Raw genomic sequence first — 17,418 nt, forward strand, 5'->3', positions numbered from 1 at the left:
TTTGCTTTTTGATATATGTTTTCAGTCGTACTTTGTACTTTTAAATTTGTATTTTATTCTTTGCCTGTATTGCATCATCCATCTCCAAAGACTTTAATAACTTTTTTATCAATGTATACTGCAGGTCTAATATATATGTGTATTTACGCATACACATATGTATAACATGCATATGTATATATATACTGCTGACTTGAAAAATGTCAATAAATGGATTAACTTCTTTTCAAAGGTCATGGGATGATTTGAAAGGATTTGAAACTATCTAGAACATTTATTTCAAATGATTTGAAACTATTAGAACATTCATTTAAAATACACAAGTCAATAAATGTGATACACCACATAAACAAAAAAAATAATTCACATGATCATCTCAATAGATGCAGAAAAAAATATTTTACAAAACCCAGCATCCCTTTATGATTAAAATCCTCAGCAAAATCGGCATACAAAGGACATAGCTTAATGTAATAAAAGCCTTCTATGACAAACCTAGAGCCAACATAATACTGAATGGGGAAAAGTTTAAAAATTTCCCTCTGAGAACGGAAACAAGACAAGGATGCCCACTGTCACCACTCCTCTTCAACATACTACTGGAAGTCCTAGCCAGAGAAATCAGACAAGTAAAGAAAACAAAGAGCATCCAAATCAGTAAAGACGAAGTCAAACTGTCCTTGTTTACGGATGATATGACCATTGAAAACCCTAAGGACTCCTCCAGAAAGCTCCTAGAATTGATAAAACAATTCAGCAAAGTTTCCAGATACAAGATTAATATACGGAAATCAGTAGGTCTACTATACACCAACAGCGACCAAGCAGAGAATCAAATCAAGAACTCAATCCCTTTTACAATAGCTGCAAAAAAAAAAAAGAAATACTTATGAATATACCTAACAAACAAGTTGAAAGACATCTACAAGGAAAACTACAAAACATTGCTGAAAGAAATCATAGATGACACAAACAAATGGAAACACATCCCATGCTCATGGATGGGTACAATCAATATTGTGAAAATGACCATACTGCCAAAAGCAATCTACAAATTCAATGCAATCCCCATCAAAATACCACCATCATTCTTCACAGAGTTAGAAAAAGCAATTCTAAAATTCATATGGAACTAAAAAAAAAGCCCACATAGCCAAAGCAAGACTAAGCAAAAAGAACAAATCTGGGGGCATCACACTACCTGATCTCAAACTTCACTATAAGGCCACAGTCACCAAAACAGCATGGTACTGGAACAAAAATAGGCACATAGACCAACGGAACAGAATAGAGAACCCAGAAATAAACCCAAATACTTACAGCCAATGGCTCCTTGACAAAGCAAACAAAAACACAAAGTGGGGAAAAGACACTCTTTTCAACAAATGGTGCTGGGATAATTGGCTAGCCACATATAGGAGAATGAAACTGGCTCCTCATCTCTCACCTTGTACAAAAATCAACTCAAGGTGGATTAAGGACTTAAACCTAAGACCTGAAACTATAAAAATTCTAGAAGATAACGTTGGGAAAACCCTTCTAGACATTGGCTTAGGCAAGGATTTTATGACAAAACCACAAAAGCAAATGCAATAAAAACAAAGATAAATAGCTGGGACCTCATTAAACTAAAGAGCTTTTGCATGGCAAAAGGAGCAGTCAGCAGAGTAAACAGACAACCCACAAAGTGGGAGAAAATCTTCACAAACTATGCATCTGATAAAGGACTAATATCCAGAATCTACAATGGACTCAAACAAATCAGTAAGAAAAAAAAAAACAATCCCATGAAAAAGTGGGCTAAGGACATGAATAGACAATTCTCAAAAGAATATATATAAATGGCCAACAAACATATGAAAAAATGCTCAACATCACTAATGATCAGGGAAATGCCAATCAAAACCACAGTGCGATACCACCTTACTCCTGCAAGAATGGCCATGATCAAAAAATCAAAAAACAGTAGATGCTGGTGTGGATACAGTGATCAGGGAACACTTCTACAATGCTGGTGGGAATGTAAACTACTACAGCCACTATGGAAAACAGTGTGGAGATTCCTTAAAGAACTAAAAGTAGAACTACCATTTGATCCAGCATTCCCACTCCTGGGTATTTATCTGTAGGAAAAGAAGTCATTATTCAAAAAAGATACTTGCACATGCATGTTTATAGCAGCACAATTCACAATTGCAAAATCATAGAACCAACCCAAATGCTCATCAATCAACGAATGGATAAAGAAACTGTGGTATATGTACATGATGGAATACTACTCAGCTATAAAAAGGAATGAATTAACAGCATTTGCAATGACCTAGATGAGATTGGAGACTATTATTCTAAGTGAAATAACTCAGGAATGGAAAACCAAATATCTTATGTTCTCACTGATATGTGGGAGCTAAGCTATGAGGACACAAAGGCATAAGAATGATACAATGGACTTTGGGGACTTGGGGGGAAGAGTGGAAGTGGAGGTGAGGATTAAAAGACTACAAATATGGTGCAGTGTATACTGCTTGGGTGATGGGTGCACCAGGATCTCACAAATCTCCACTAAAGAACTTATTCATGTAACCAAATACCACCTGTACCCCAATAACTTATGGAAAAAAAATAGAATAATAGCTTCGAGGATTTATGTAAATATGTATATTGTATGATATTATCAACTTGATATGGCAATTGATTTTGCTGAAGGTGCTACTACAATAATTAAGAATATTTATAACATTAATATGAAAGTTCCCTAATGGGGAAACTGAATGAACAAAAGGGCTTACTTTCCAATTACTTTCTTTACAAATAAAAAATTACAAATGTGAGATGAACCAACTTTAATTGCAAAGAAAAATGTCAGAAGTGACATTTTAACACTTCAATATACTAATGATCTCAGCCAAAAGAAATGTAAAATCAACCAAGGCTACTGTCATCTGTTTTTTCAGGGCCTGACAACCAGAGGAATAAACAGTTAATATGTTAAAATTATTCACTGCTAACATATCATTATGATCCCTAAATATCACCCTAACCATGCTGATTGGACCCTGACAGAAATGGGTAGAAGTGCCATTTAGTTAGCAGTACAACATTATCAACAAGCTAATAAAGATGACATTCCAGAATGTCAGATTAGAAGAGCAGAAGGAAATGGGGGTAGGGATGTGTAGGTAAAATCAAAGAAAGCAAAGGATACCACTGACACAGTTGAGGAATCAGATTAGTAAAATCAGTCGTTAAACACTACAAACCCGTCAATGTATTTCATGTTTTTATCACTATCTCGTCATCAACCATTCACCTTGGTTTTTGCAACCATTTTCTCAGCAAGGCAGTCTCATAGAGAAAACTGTTCAAAGTAGATGAGACTTGATACTTTAGAGAATTCAAAAAGGATGTTCCTCTCTCTTCATCCACCATTTAATTGAAATGCAGTAGTACTTGACCTTGAAATACTATGCCTTACTTTTGTCTATGTCACCATCTGCAATCAATCAAAGCAATAAAGTTAATTCAGCAGTTTCCAAAATATTTTTGGTGAGTCAAAACCTGTAATTTTTCTACATGAAAGTTTGAAAAAAGAAAAAGAAATATATATAGGACAGCTTTTAAGTTTTTATTGGTTTGCCCTTTCCCACCCCTCAAGTATCAGGTTAGAAATTTCAGAGAAGTAAAAACTATAAATAGCAATTGAAAAAAATGTATGAGGTACTTTGTCCTAGAATGCTACCTGACATAGACAGTGGTAATTCTAATAAGCTCTTCTTGAATCTGCTCTCCTACTTTTATAAAAAATGTTTGTCTCTAGTGGAAATTGTCCTTAGCATCACCGGCTATTCCTTTAAATAATTCTTTCATTTATTTATTAATTAAATGAGTATTACAAGTAAGGCACTGCACAGAATACTGGAGATACTGTGACAAATATCAAAAGACACCATTTCTGCTCTCATGAAGTTTACAGGCTTGTGGGAACGCAGTCATAAATAAAATAATCATAATAATGAGTATGTAATTACAAATTGAGATAAATGCTCTGAAGGAAGGAACAGGTTCTTGGAGATCGTAAACCAAGGAGGCCGAGACTGGGAAATGTGGGAGAGTTTCCCTCATAAAGTGACCCTTGGGCTGGAGTTAAGAAAGAGGAGAAAGATGGAGGAGGAGAGAACATTTCAGACAAGGGTAATAATGAGAGCAAGGCCTTTTGACCAGAGGAAGCCCGGAAGCCATTCCTCTACTTCTTCCTCCCTAGTTCCCCAGAGCGGGCGGATTACAGCCTAAAGAGAGGGTCTTCCCAATGCTGCAGCTACTGCTATTTAATGGTATAAAGCTGAATCCAGGATTTTAAAAATTCCTGCTTGGAGTGAGACCACAAATGGAATTGTGATGTGCCTGGGAGCTCATTGCCTGGGGCATCTTTCCTAAATTCACCAGGAGAGACATGAGCTTTAGCCCTTCTCTGATGGGAACAACTGTTATTTAGACAACAACAGCTAAACAGCATGTGACCCCTGAAACAGAACTATTGAAGCAAATGGAACAAAATGGAATCTTTTTATAGACTTTCCTGCCTTTGTAAGGCCCCCTTCCCTTTTCCAAGGCTTCCCGTACTATTCCTATCACCTCTGTCTACCTTAAGAACACGGGGACTTATCTCATCTGTTCTTTATCTTGCTTACATTGGTCACTAAAAGAAGTCTAGGTCAGGCTTGGTGGCTTACTCCTGTAATCCTAGCACTTTGGGAGGAGGCAAAGGTGGGGAGGTCACCTGAGGTCAGGAGTTCGAGATCAGCCTGGCCAACATGGTGAAACCCTGTCTCACTACTAAAAGTACAAAAATTAGCCTGTGTGGTGGTGGGTGCCTGTAATCCCAGCAACTTGGGAGGCTGAGGCAGGAGAATAGCTTGAACCTGGGGGTTGGAAGTTGCAGTGAACCAAGATCACGCCACTTCACTCCAGCCTGGGCAAAAGAGCATCTCAAAAAAAGAAGAAGTCTAGGACTCTTAGGTCCTTTCTTATTTCCCATACCTTACATTTCTTATACCCCCTTCTTTGACCAATCTCCACCCTTTCCTAAGTCCTGAACCCTTCCACTGGGCCCTCCAGATGTCCCTATCAGTCATCAGCAAATCCCTCTGATCATTGACCTTTTTGCTCTACTTTTCCCTTACCTTCAGGCTCTAAATAAAACCTGGATTTCCCTGGAGGACATGACTTTCCCATAGTCTCTTTCAGTGGTGATTCTTTTCTCTCTCATGCCCCTCTTATTCCTGAATTCGGAGATATGGCAGATGCCTTCCTAGCATTTCTTTGTTGCTTCTTGTTCAGTCTCTGTCCTCTTCCCCAGATACTTCCAGTTTTGATTCTCAGGCCAACCCTTTATTTCTTCTTACTGCGGTTGTCTACTAACCCTGTCATTCCCTGAACATCTAGCTCCTGGCTCCTGTCATTCTCTTCAGCACCATGCTTACATTATCTATTTTCATGCTGCTGATAAAGACAAACCTGAGACTGGGCAATTTACAAAAGAAAGAGATTTAATGGACTTACAGTTCCACATGGCTGTGGAGGCCTCACAATCGTGGTGGAAGATGAAAGGCACATCTCACATGGTGGCAGACAAGAGAAGAGAGAGCTTGTGCAGGGCAACTCCCCCTTATGAAACCATCAGATTTAATGAAACTTATTCACTATCAGGAGAGCAGCACAGGAAAGACCTGCCCCCATAATTCAATTACCTTCCACTGGGTCCCTCCCATAACATGTGGGAATTCAAGATGAGATTTGGGTGGAGACATAGCCAAACCATATCAATACCTGTCATAAGTCTTAGGTGATTTCAGTATGCACGTGGATGATGTTTATGATAACTGGCCTTCCAGAACCATGATCTCTTCTCCTCAAATGAGAAGGGACTGCTGAGAATTCCGTAAATCTTTTTATTACTGATAACTGCAACCACTCCATAATCTTGATTACAAGTATCCTATTTCCAGACCACTGGCTTCACTCTTTCTAGCTCAATCTAATTTCCAAATTCCAATAATTCATCACCTTACAGGGAACTACAATCCATTTTTCTACCACCTTTAACTGCCCTGTATGCTCTTATGCCCTCATTTCCCTACTTAACAAGCTTACATCTCAAAGAAATGAATGAAGAATAGATAAAACCACATAGTATATAAAATTATTTAACAATACGAATAACTCCTGAATTTAGAAAGGAAAATATAAGGAAAAGGACAAAATGTGTAAAATTAAATGAAAATACCCCTAATCATTTCTAAGTTTGCTGGCTTCAAATTAAAGCTTCGTCTACATTTAAATAGTGTAAAATTAAATGAAAATACCCCTAATCATTTCTAAGTTTGCTGGCTTCAAATTAAAGCTTCGTCTACATTTAAATATATTATTTCATTTAAGCATATTTATTAGGAAATAAAAGTTGAAAATAAATAAGCAAATCATTCAGCACAAGAAGTTATAAAGTAGCAGTACAAACATAAAGAAAATAATAAAAATATGGGCCAAAATAAATAAAATGAGGAGAAAAATAAAAATAGAGAAGATTAATTGAACTGAATGCTAGTTCTTTGCAAAGTTTAATAAGGTAGACCTCTGGTAAAACCGATTTAAAAAAAGATAAATTAACAAAATACAGAGTGAAAAGGGAGAAACAACTAGCCATGATAGAAATTAAAAATGGTAAGAGTATTATGAAGAACTATATGCTCATTAAAATCAGCAAAGTCATGCCTTAGCCATAATATTTTTCTAGGAAGTTTTATTAGCCATTTAGAATAAAACAATAATTGGTCTTTACAATCTAAGTAAAGCTGATGTGAGTTTATAGCAAATGAAGGAGAAACAGAAAGGCAAGAAGGGGGAGGAGGAAAAAGCAAAGAGCAAATGTGAAAAGAGCAAAGACAGTAAAGACATTGAAACAGCAATAAAAAATCTCAACTTCCAAAAAAGATTCTGTCCCAGATGATTTTGCAGGTAATTTTGTTCAAACTTGTAAGGAAGATGTAGTTCTATTTTGTAAAAGTTATTTCAGAAAAAAAGCAAGAGTAAAAGCTATCTAGCTCATTTTATCAAACTATTATAAACTTACACAATGAGATAAAACAATAAAAATAACAAAAAAATACAGGTTAATTTTACTAATGAACACAGATGAAAAAATCCTTTAAATTATACTGACTGAATCTTTCAGTATTTAAAAATTAATAAAGCAAGTATGAATTAAATAGCAACATAAATTCTATTAACCTTACTCAACACATTATCAACTAAGAAAAAATTGCATATCTCAATTAATGCATTGAAAATATTGATAAGATTTAGTTATCATTACAACTTTTCAAACACCAAGAATAAAAAAGGACTTCCTTAATTTGGTAAGATACAAAGAACCTACAGTAGACATTGTACTTAATGATGAAGCATCATACTTATTCCCTTCAAGATGTGAAACAAGACAAAGTTTCCCACTATCACCACTATTCTTCAGCAAAGTAGGTCTTGGGCAATGCTGTTAAGAAAATAAGTAAGAAATAGTTCAACCATTGTGGAAGACAGTGTGGCGATTCCTCAAGGATCTAGAACTAGAAATACCGTTTGACCCAGCCATCCCATTACTGGGTATATACCCAACGGATTATAAATCATGCTGCTATAAAGACACATGTTTATTGTGGCACTATTCACAATAGCAAAGACTTGGAACCAACCCAAATGTCCATCAATGATAGACTGGATTAAGAAAATGTGGCACATATACACCATGGAATACTATGCAGCCATAAAAAAGGATGAGTTCATGTCTTTGGAGGGACATGGATGAAGCTGGAAACCATTATTTTGAGCAAACTATCACAAGGACAAAAAACTAAACACCACATGTTCTCACTCATAGGTGGGAATTGAACAATGAGAACACTTGGACACAGGAAGGGGAACATCACACACCGGGGCCTGTCATGGGGTAGGGGGATGGGGGAGGGACAGCATTAGGAGATATACCTAATGTAAATGACGAGTTAATGGGTGCAACACACCAACATGGCACATGTATACATATGTAACAAACTTGCACGTTGTGCACATGTACCCTAGAACTTAAAGTATAATAATAAAAAAAGAAAATAAGTAAGAAATAATAGATATAAGCATCAAAAAGGGGGATATTAAACTTTCATTATATACAAAATACATAATTATCTGCCTTAAAACCCCAAAAGTTTCAACAATTATTGAAGTGGTAAGAGAGTTCAGCAAGAATTAAAAACAAAACACAAATGAACTTATACAAATCAATAGAATTTATCTATCTCAGTAGAGATTATAAAACAGGATTATACATGCACACCCTCTATTATAAAGCTTGGCAGTGCTATCCTCCAGGCTCTACTTTAGGCAGAGTATACTTCCTTCCAAAGTGATACTGACCTTGGCCATCTGACTTGCTTTGACCAATGGCCTGCTAGTGGACTGAATGAGAACAGAAGCTTTAAACCTACTTGAATGGTTTGGTTTTGTCCTCTTGCATTCCTGCTAGTTATCAAAAGAATATTCCTTGGGTAGCCAGCGTTCCAAGGAGAATGAAGAGATGTATAGAGCAAACCTGCATATAATTGTAGCTTAGAGTCAAGCCCAGGTGATTTTAGCCATGTCCTGCAGAGCCCTAACCCTCCTGTAGACCCTTGAGAAAAAATAGACATGCTTAGTTTTGTAAGCCACTCAGTTTTAGACTGGTTTGTTATACTGCATTACTGTGGCAATAGCTAAGTAATAAAATGAGTGATATATAAGTTGAAGCATAACCAAAAATAAAACCAAAATGTTTATTATATTGAGACTCTGAGCTTGAGATTTTTTTGCTGCTTAGTATTATTGTGGTAGTAGCTAATTAAGATGGCCAGTAATAACAAATTGAAAATATAATTAAAAATGGGATTCTCACCACAATAGCAACCAAAAACTATGTTCCTAGATATAAAATGTAAGGATACAAACTATCTAAAAGTAACCTAATAAGGACTACAGAAAGCTCTATCATGTAATTTATATCATGTAAAACTAACTCTATCATGCATCATAGAAGATAATATAAATAAGTGAAAGAAGTTCCATTAACTTACATTAAAAATACATGGCTATGTTTTATAAGACTACATCTAAATAAAATAATTTATATTCGTCGTATTAGAATGGGAGCCTGTGGGTGGAGGACAGCAAATGGGTGTTGGAAAAGGAGGCAATGGACAATTAATTAGAGATGAAAGTCATAAACCCTCTATACTTGAGGTCCAGAAATAAACAATGGAATGAAAAGCATCCATTATAGAGCACCCAGAAAATATTGAATACTAAGAAGAAGCTATTGATGTCTAATATCCATACACACAACAATACAGTACTTATTTCCAAAGTGAAAGAGAAATTAAGCCTTCTTTTTAATCAATTAAATGCTTTCTAAATCAGAGACTAGTAACAGGAAAAAAAGACTTAAAACTTCCAATTCTGTCTTTCTATGTGTAATTACTTGTGGCTGGCTTTTCAGACACCTGACTCTCTTCAAGTAAGAAGCACCAATCATTCTGACATCTGTGATGAGTGATCATCATCATAATCAGTTGAATCCATGTGAATGTTCTCTGAGGATTGCAGGGTCTACTTTACACCTTGTGTGGGATTGCATGATCTATAAACACCCTATGAACCTGCTTAGAGGGAATAAATATGTGATATTTTCTTTAAAGTTGAAAAGAGATGGAAAGCCCGGCAGGCCAGGAGAAGTTTTGGGCGATTTCCTTATAATTCAGCTTCCCAGTGTTTGTTCACTCCAGCCTGAACCATGGGGTGATGTAGGAATGCCTCTCTGGGCCTTGAAGATGGAATGGCTCCCTGCAGCAGAAGTACGCTGTGAACCAGGGTGTGGGGTGGATCGTGGAGTTCTGGTCACCTTGTTTCTGCCTTTCCCAGAGAATCTCCTCACATCTACCTTGACAAAGAGATCTTTTCTCCCTGAGAAGTTATATATTAACAATAGGTGCAATTTAATGTGTGCTCTCTGTTCAACCAAGTGCTAGGTACTCTGCTTGTAGTGAATCTCCTCATAATAATCCTGTGTTTTCTCTAGATTGAGAAACTGGAGCTCAGATAAGTTAAGTAATTTATTCAAGGCCATGCAATTAATTAGAAACTGAAGTCTGCCTGATTCCAAAGACCCTGTTCCTTTAGCTAGAGAGTCCTGCCTCAGATCACATAACTGGTGTATGGCAGAACCTTGATTTAAAGTGAGGTCTTGACTCCACCATTTTGGTTTTCACCACTCAATAAATAGTTGTTCAGTGAATAAATGAATGAATGGATGAACTAAACAGCCAATCAGTGTGGTTTTAAAAATGGGACGTACTTGATATACTTTAGGAGTGAATGTTAAGAGATATATTATGAATTCCATACATCTTTATTAGATTTGAGTAATAGTAGTTACTCTTGCCAGGGATTAAAGGCAGTATTGATTCCTAACTGATTCAGATCATACTATGGACTGAATGTTTCCATCCTCCTGAAATTCATGTGTTGAAGCCTAAATCTTCAATGGGATGTTATTGAGGTAGGAGAATATAGGGAATTGGGGTGACCAAGGGTTAAGGCATGGATAGGAGAACAGCAGGTGCAGCCATTTGGTATAGGCAGGAGAGCCTCAGGTGCAACATATAGACCACATCCTTTCTCCCATGATAGCAAGGCATTTCAGCCTCTGATTGACTCTGTGCCAGGTCTCTACTGATTGGTCTCAGGCCAGTCCACCATGGGGTGTAGCCAATTGTAGGCTTCTGGGAGGCACCAAAGGGTGTTGCTGGGTTCTTTTTAGCTTAATAACAACTCTAATTGAAGAGGCTTTTGAGCCACTTGCTTGCTCTGGAGCCACCCACTCCCACTCTGTGAATTGTCTTCAATAAATCCTTGCTTTCGGTACCCAGTTCTTCGGTTGCTTTGTCTTTTGTTGCTTTGTTTTTTGTTGCTTTGTTCTTTTTTTTACTTTGTGTGTTTTGTTCAATTGTTTGTTCAACAGGCCAAGAACCTGGACAACTCTATCCAGTAATTGTATTTGGAGGTGTGCTTTTAGGAGGTAATTAGAGTTAAATGAGGTCATAAGGATGGAGCTCCCATGATGGGGTGAGTGCTTTTGTAAAGAGAGAACTTGCTTTCTCTCTCTACCGTGTGAGGATACAGTAACAAAGCAACCATCTGCAAACTAGGAAGAGGGTTCTTACCAGAACCAGACCATTCTGGGACTTGATCTCAGACATCTCAGTCTCCAGAACTATGAAGAACAAATTTATATTTGTTATATTTAAGCCATCAGGCGTATGGTATTTTTGTTATAGTAGCTGAGATGGTTTGGCTGTGTCCCCACCCAAATCTCATCTTGAATTGTAGCTCCCATAATCCCCACATGTTGTGGGAGGGACCCAGTGAGAGGTAATTTAATCATTGGGTGGGGGGGGAGTTACCCTCATGCTATTCTCATGTTCTCATGATACTGAGTGAGTTCTCACAAGATCTGATGGTTTTATAAGGTTCTTTTCCCCCTTCTTGCTTGGCACTTCTTCCTGATGCCACCATGTGAAGAAGGACATGTTTGCTTTGCCTTCCGCCATGATTGTAAGTTACCTGAGGCCTCCCCAGGCATGCTGAACTGTGAGTCAATTAAACCTTTTTAGTTTATAAATTACCCAGTCTTGGGTGTGTCTTTTTTAGCAGTGTGAGAACAAACTAATACAGTAAGTTGGTACCAGAAGTGAGGTTCTGCTATTAAGATACCCAAAAATGTGGAACTTTCTTTGGAACTGGGTGACAGGAAGAGGCTGGAGCAGTGTAGAGGGCTCACAAGAAGTCAGGAAGATGTAGAAAAGTTTGGAGCTTCCTAGAGACCTATTGAATGGTTTTTGACCAAAATGCTGATAGTGATATGGACAATAAAGTTCAGACTGAGGTAGTCTCAGATGGAGATGAGGAAGTTATCAGGAATGGAAGCAAAGGTGATTCTTGCTATGCTTTAGCAAAGAGACTGGCAGCATTTTGCCTCTGCCCTACAGATCTGTGGAACTTTGAACTTGAGAGAGATGATTTAGGGTATTTGGAGGAAAAAAAATTTAAGCAGCAAAGTGTTGAAGATGTCAGTTGGATGCTCTTAAAAGGATTGTTTTATTCATTCACAAATATATGGCTTAGAATTGGAAAAAAAAGGGAAGCAGAGGATAAAAGTTCATAAAATTTGCAGCCTGACAATGCAATAGAAAAGAAAAGTCCATTTTCTGAGGAGAAATTCAAGCCAGCTGCAGAAATTTGCATAAGTAACAAGGAGCCAAATGTTAATCATTAAGACAATGAGGAAAATGTCTCCAGGGCATGTCAGATATCTTCATGGCAGCCCCTCCCATGACAGGCCCAGAGGCCTAGAAGAAAAAATGCTTTTTGGGCCTTGCTGCTTTGTTCACTCTGAGAACTTGGTGCCCTGCATCCCAGCTGTGGCTAAAAGGTGCCAATGTACAGTCCAGGCTGTTGTTTCAGAGGGTGCAGGTGCAGGCCACAAACCCTGGTGGCTTTCATGTGGTGTTGAGCCTGTGGGAGCACAGAAATCAAAAATTGAGGTTTGGAGACCTTTACCTAGATTTCAAACAATGTTTGGAAATCCCTGCATGTCCAGGCAGAAGTTTGCTGCAGGGGTGGGGCCCTCTTGGAGAACCTCTGCTAGGGCAGTGTGAAAGGGAAGTGTGGGGTGGGAGCCCACACACAGAGTTCTCACTGGGGCACTGCCTAGTGGAGCTGTGAGAAGAGGGCCACCATCCTCCAGACCTTGGAATGGTAGATCCACTGAGAGCTTGCACTGTGCACCTGGAAAAGCTGCAGACACTCAATGCCAGCCCATGAAAGCAGCCAGAAGAGGGGCTGTACACTGCAAAGCCACAGGGGTGGAGCTGCCCCAAACCATAGGAACCCACCTGTTGTATCAGCGTGACCTGGATGTGAGACATAGAGTCAAAGGAGATCATTTTGGAGCATTAAGATTTGACTGCCCCACTGGATTTTGGACTTGCATGGGGCCTGTAGTCCCTTCATTTTGGTCGATTTCTCCAATTTGGAATGGGTGTATTTACCCAATGCTGTACTCCCATTGTATCTAGGAAGTAACTAACTTGCTTTTGATTTTACAGGCTCCTAGGCAGAAGAGACTTGCTTCGTCTCAGATGAGATTTTGGATGGTGGACTTTTGAGTTAATGCTGAAATGAGTGAAGACTTCAGGGGACTGTTGGGAAGGCATGATTCATTTCGAAATGTGAGGACATGATATTTGGGAAGGTCCAGGGACAGAATGATATGGTTTGGCTGTGGTATCCACCCAAATCTCATCTTGAATTGTAGTTCCCATAATCCCCACATGTAGTGAGAGAGACCTGGTGGGAGGTAATTTTATCATGGGGGCAGTTACACTCATGATGTTCAAATGATAGTGAAGTGAGTTCTCAAGAGATCTGATGGTTTTATAAGGTTCTTTTCCCCCTCTTGCTTGGCAGTTCTCCTTGCTGCCACCATGTGAAGAGGGACATGTTTACTTCCCCTTCCACTATGATTGTAAGTTACCTGAGCCCCCCCCAGCTATGCTGATCTGTGAGTCAATTAAACCTCTTTCATTTATAAATTACTGTCTTGTGTATGTCTTTATTAGCAGCATGAAAACAGACTAACACAGTAGCCCAAAGTGACTAAGAACAGAGGTTGAAACCTATAGGGTAGGACTCAAGGCAGGGATTGAAAGCCAGTTGCTGAAGGCAGGCTACAACATAATCCTATCACACAGATACACTATGCTAGGAAATAAATTAGCTGGAGTCAGAAAGATAAATATAAACACTCTAATATTAAATAAACTCCTTAAGCTTCAGTTTCTTTATCTGCTCAAGGGAAATAATAGTACCTATTTCCCTGCATTTTGTGAGGATTAAATGAGATAATACAGGTAAAGTACTTGGAACAGTGCCAATGTATATACAGTAAGCATTATAAAAAGTAATCGTTATAATAATAATTATTAATATTACTGTCTAAGTTCCTGCTTTTAAGGAACCAAGAAGTAGGAGTCATGGAGGTATAACAACTCATAGTGTTTCTTGAATGACAGTGGTGTCACATAAATTAAGATATAAAAAGCAGAATTGTATCAATTCCAAAAAAGTATATTTCTCTAAAATTTAATATGTACACTAAAGATCTGTCTCCATGAAACTAGTTTAAAAATAGCCAATAAAAACCTAAAGTGTTTCTCTATTATTTAAATTCAAAACCTCCTCATAGAGCAAGAGAAGCATGGCTGTGTCCAGTCACTGTGGGGACAGTGGGTCTTCATGACAGTCCTTTAAGGATCTTTTCCACAGTACCTTTTTGTGACTGGAAAAACATCACTTGATGACATTTTCTCAATCAAATCAGCTGCCAAACTGGATAAAATCAGCTTCTTACAGAAACCCAGATGCTGCCTCTAACCTAAACTGTGCTCAGTGAGGACATCCCCCGCGCTCTGCAATCAAAGAAATAGCAGTTGATATCTTAATTGCTGCTATCTGGCGGAAAAAGCATACACCTGTTGACAGATTGGCTCAAAACAATTTTAAAAGGAAATTTCAAAAGTAAGACAAGATTATTTTCAGGTCAGCACCACTTTAAACGGGCTACTGAAAGGAAAGCCCAGTGCCCTGATTTGATAGGATGCATTTTGACTGAGCACAGGTGCAAGCCCCTATTGCTCCTGACTGACGTGCGGTCATCACCTACTCAAACGATATCAGAACAGGAAATCCTGCAGAGACCTGCCAGAAATCATCTCACTGGGACAATAGTTCCAGCTTTTTAATAATGCCTGGATAATGTATTTATAAAAGATGTTGGAGATTTTCAACCTTGGCAAATGATGCATGTTTATAAATCCATTCTTAAGTAGACACATATTGTAAACAGGCAGGTCAGCTTAAGAGGGATATCCTGTAACATGTCTTTAATAAATGTACAATTAAAGAATAAGCCTTGATGGCTTTTCTAGATAAAATTTTGTTGTAACCACCTTTAAATTCTATAGCTCAGGTTTGCATGTTGCAACTTCTTCTGACCTCAGGAGAATTACAGTATTCTTTGATTCCAACCCCAAGCATTTATCTCATTCTGCTTTTTCTTGCTTTTCCCAAAGTCTAATTTGGCCAGCTCTATCTACATGTGTTCAGCTTTGCAATGATTTATTTCATATGTTCCTTCTGCTTATTTCAATTTGGCATTTGCTCCTATCATTCCCATATGTCAACAGGTTACTTTGAATTCAGCTGTCTTGCATAGGCCCACCAAGATAACCATGATTTTCATACTGGCAAAAATGGTTATAGAAAAATAACCTCAGTATTTGAATAAGCTAGTTTTTTTTTAAAGGTCATTTCTAATGAACTCTTAATTCCTGCACAAATTACTCGTGAGAAACTTCTCTTGTCCTGTAGGCCCTAATGCTATCAGCTTCTTCTGTTTCTCAGACAAATTTTCTGTTTTCTTTTTGTTCAACCCCAACTCTCTTCTGAAGAGTGATAATACTTTTGTTTCATAAACACCATCAGCACAGAGCAGAAGTGTACACTAGAGAGAACTCTTTTTTTTTTTTTTTTTTGAGACAGAGTCTCGCTCTGTCGCCCAGGATGGAGTACAGTGGCGCGATCTCGGCTCATTGCAAGCTCTGCCTCCCGGGTTCACGCCATTCTCCTGCCTCAGCCTCCCGAGTAACTGGGACTGCAGGCGCCTGCCACCACACCCGACTAATTTTTGTATTTTTAGTAGAGACGGGGTTTTACCGTGTTAGTCAGGATGGTCTTGATCTCCTGGCCTCGTGATCCACCCACCTCAACCTCCCAAAGAGCTGGGATTACAAGCGTGAGCCACCGCGCCAGCCTAGACAGAACTCTTTATCACCAAATTATATAGATCAGCTTTTTGTCACTATTTTTTTTACATTTATGGATTCCAGTGCAAAGTGCATTTATTCATACACTTCCTTTTATTAAGGACAGTTGTTAGGAACCCTTCCTTTTATTAAGATTCAATTGTTTGAACAAGTGAAGAAATGCTTTAACACGCCCTTTATTTTAAAAAAGGATATACTGTTATTTTATTTTTTAAAAAGACAAATCATTTAAATATAAAAATGTATTAATTTTACCAACATTTCCTGGAGAAATGATGAGTGATCTTCAAAAGACAGTTCCCATAAAAGTTATAAAGCTAGTACCCTTGTTGGTGCTTCTACAATGATGCATTTGTTTGCCTCATACAAAGTACCAAGGCTGTGCCAACACATAATAAGAACATCTGGGTGAAAAGTGAAAAAGTCAAATACGATGATGCTTCAGTGGTTGATACTGAGTACAAATACTCCTCAAGTTACAATGGGGGTTACCTTCAGATAAACCCATTGTAAGTTCAAAATATCATAAGTCAAAAGTGTGCTTTTTACTTAGGATATTTTGAACTTATGATGGGCTTATCTGGATAAAGCCCAGTTGTAAGTCAAGGAGCAACTGAATGTGTATCACTTTTGCACCATCATAAAATGGAAAAATCATAAATAGAATCATGGTAAGTTAGGGACCATCTGTTGTCATATTTCAGAAAAAAAGTTTCTCTTTTAACTAATCATTTTGTTATTCAAGCATCTGTATAGGTAAGTTTATATAGCATTTGGTATAAAACACTTTCTATATCCTTTCGTTCCTGTCTTAGTCCATTTGTGTTGCTATAAAGAAATATGTGAGGCTGGGTAATTTATAAAGAAAAGAGATTTATTTGTCTCATGGTTCTGCATGCTATACAAGAAGCATGGTGCCAGCATCTGCTTCTGGGGAGGGTTTCAGGCTGCTTCCACTCATGACTAAAGGCAGATGGGAGCCAGCCTGTGCAGAGGTCACATGGTGACAGAGTGTTAGGTAGGGAGGTGCCAGGCTTTTAAACAATTCGCTATCATGGGAACTAATAGAGTGAGAACTCACACATTACTGCAGAGATGACACCAAGCTGTACATGAGGGATCTGCCCCCATGACCCAAACACCTCCCACAAGGCTCCACTTCCAACATTGGAGGTCAAATTTCAACATGATATTTGGAGGGGACAAATGTCCAAACTGTATCAGTTCCCCTAACAGCTCCCCTAACAAGGTCTCTTATTTCCATTTGACAGATGCAATTGAAGCCTATAGAAAGAGTTAGGTTTGATTTCCTCATACCCGAGACTAAAGAGTAGTATAGCTGTAGCCTGGTTTGTCACTGCAGCATTCCAACTTAATTGCAGGATTACAGGCAATG

The sequence above is a fragment of the Pan troglodytes genome, chromosome 10 (genome assembly GCF_028858775.2).
Source record: "Pan troglodytes isolate AG18354 chromosome 10, NHGRI_mPanTro3-v2.0_pri, whole genome shotgun sequence".
Lineage (NCBI taxonomy): Eukaryota > Metazoa > Chordata > Mammalia > Primates > Hominidae > Pan > Pan troglodytes.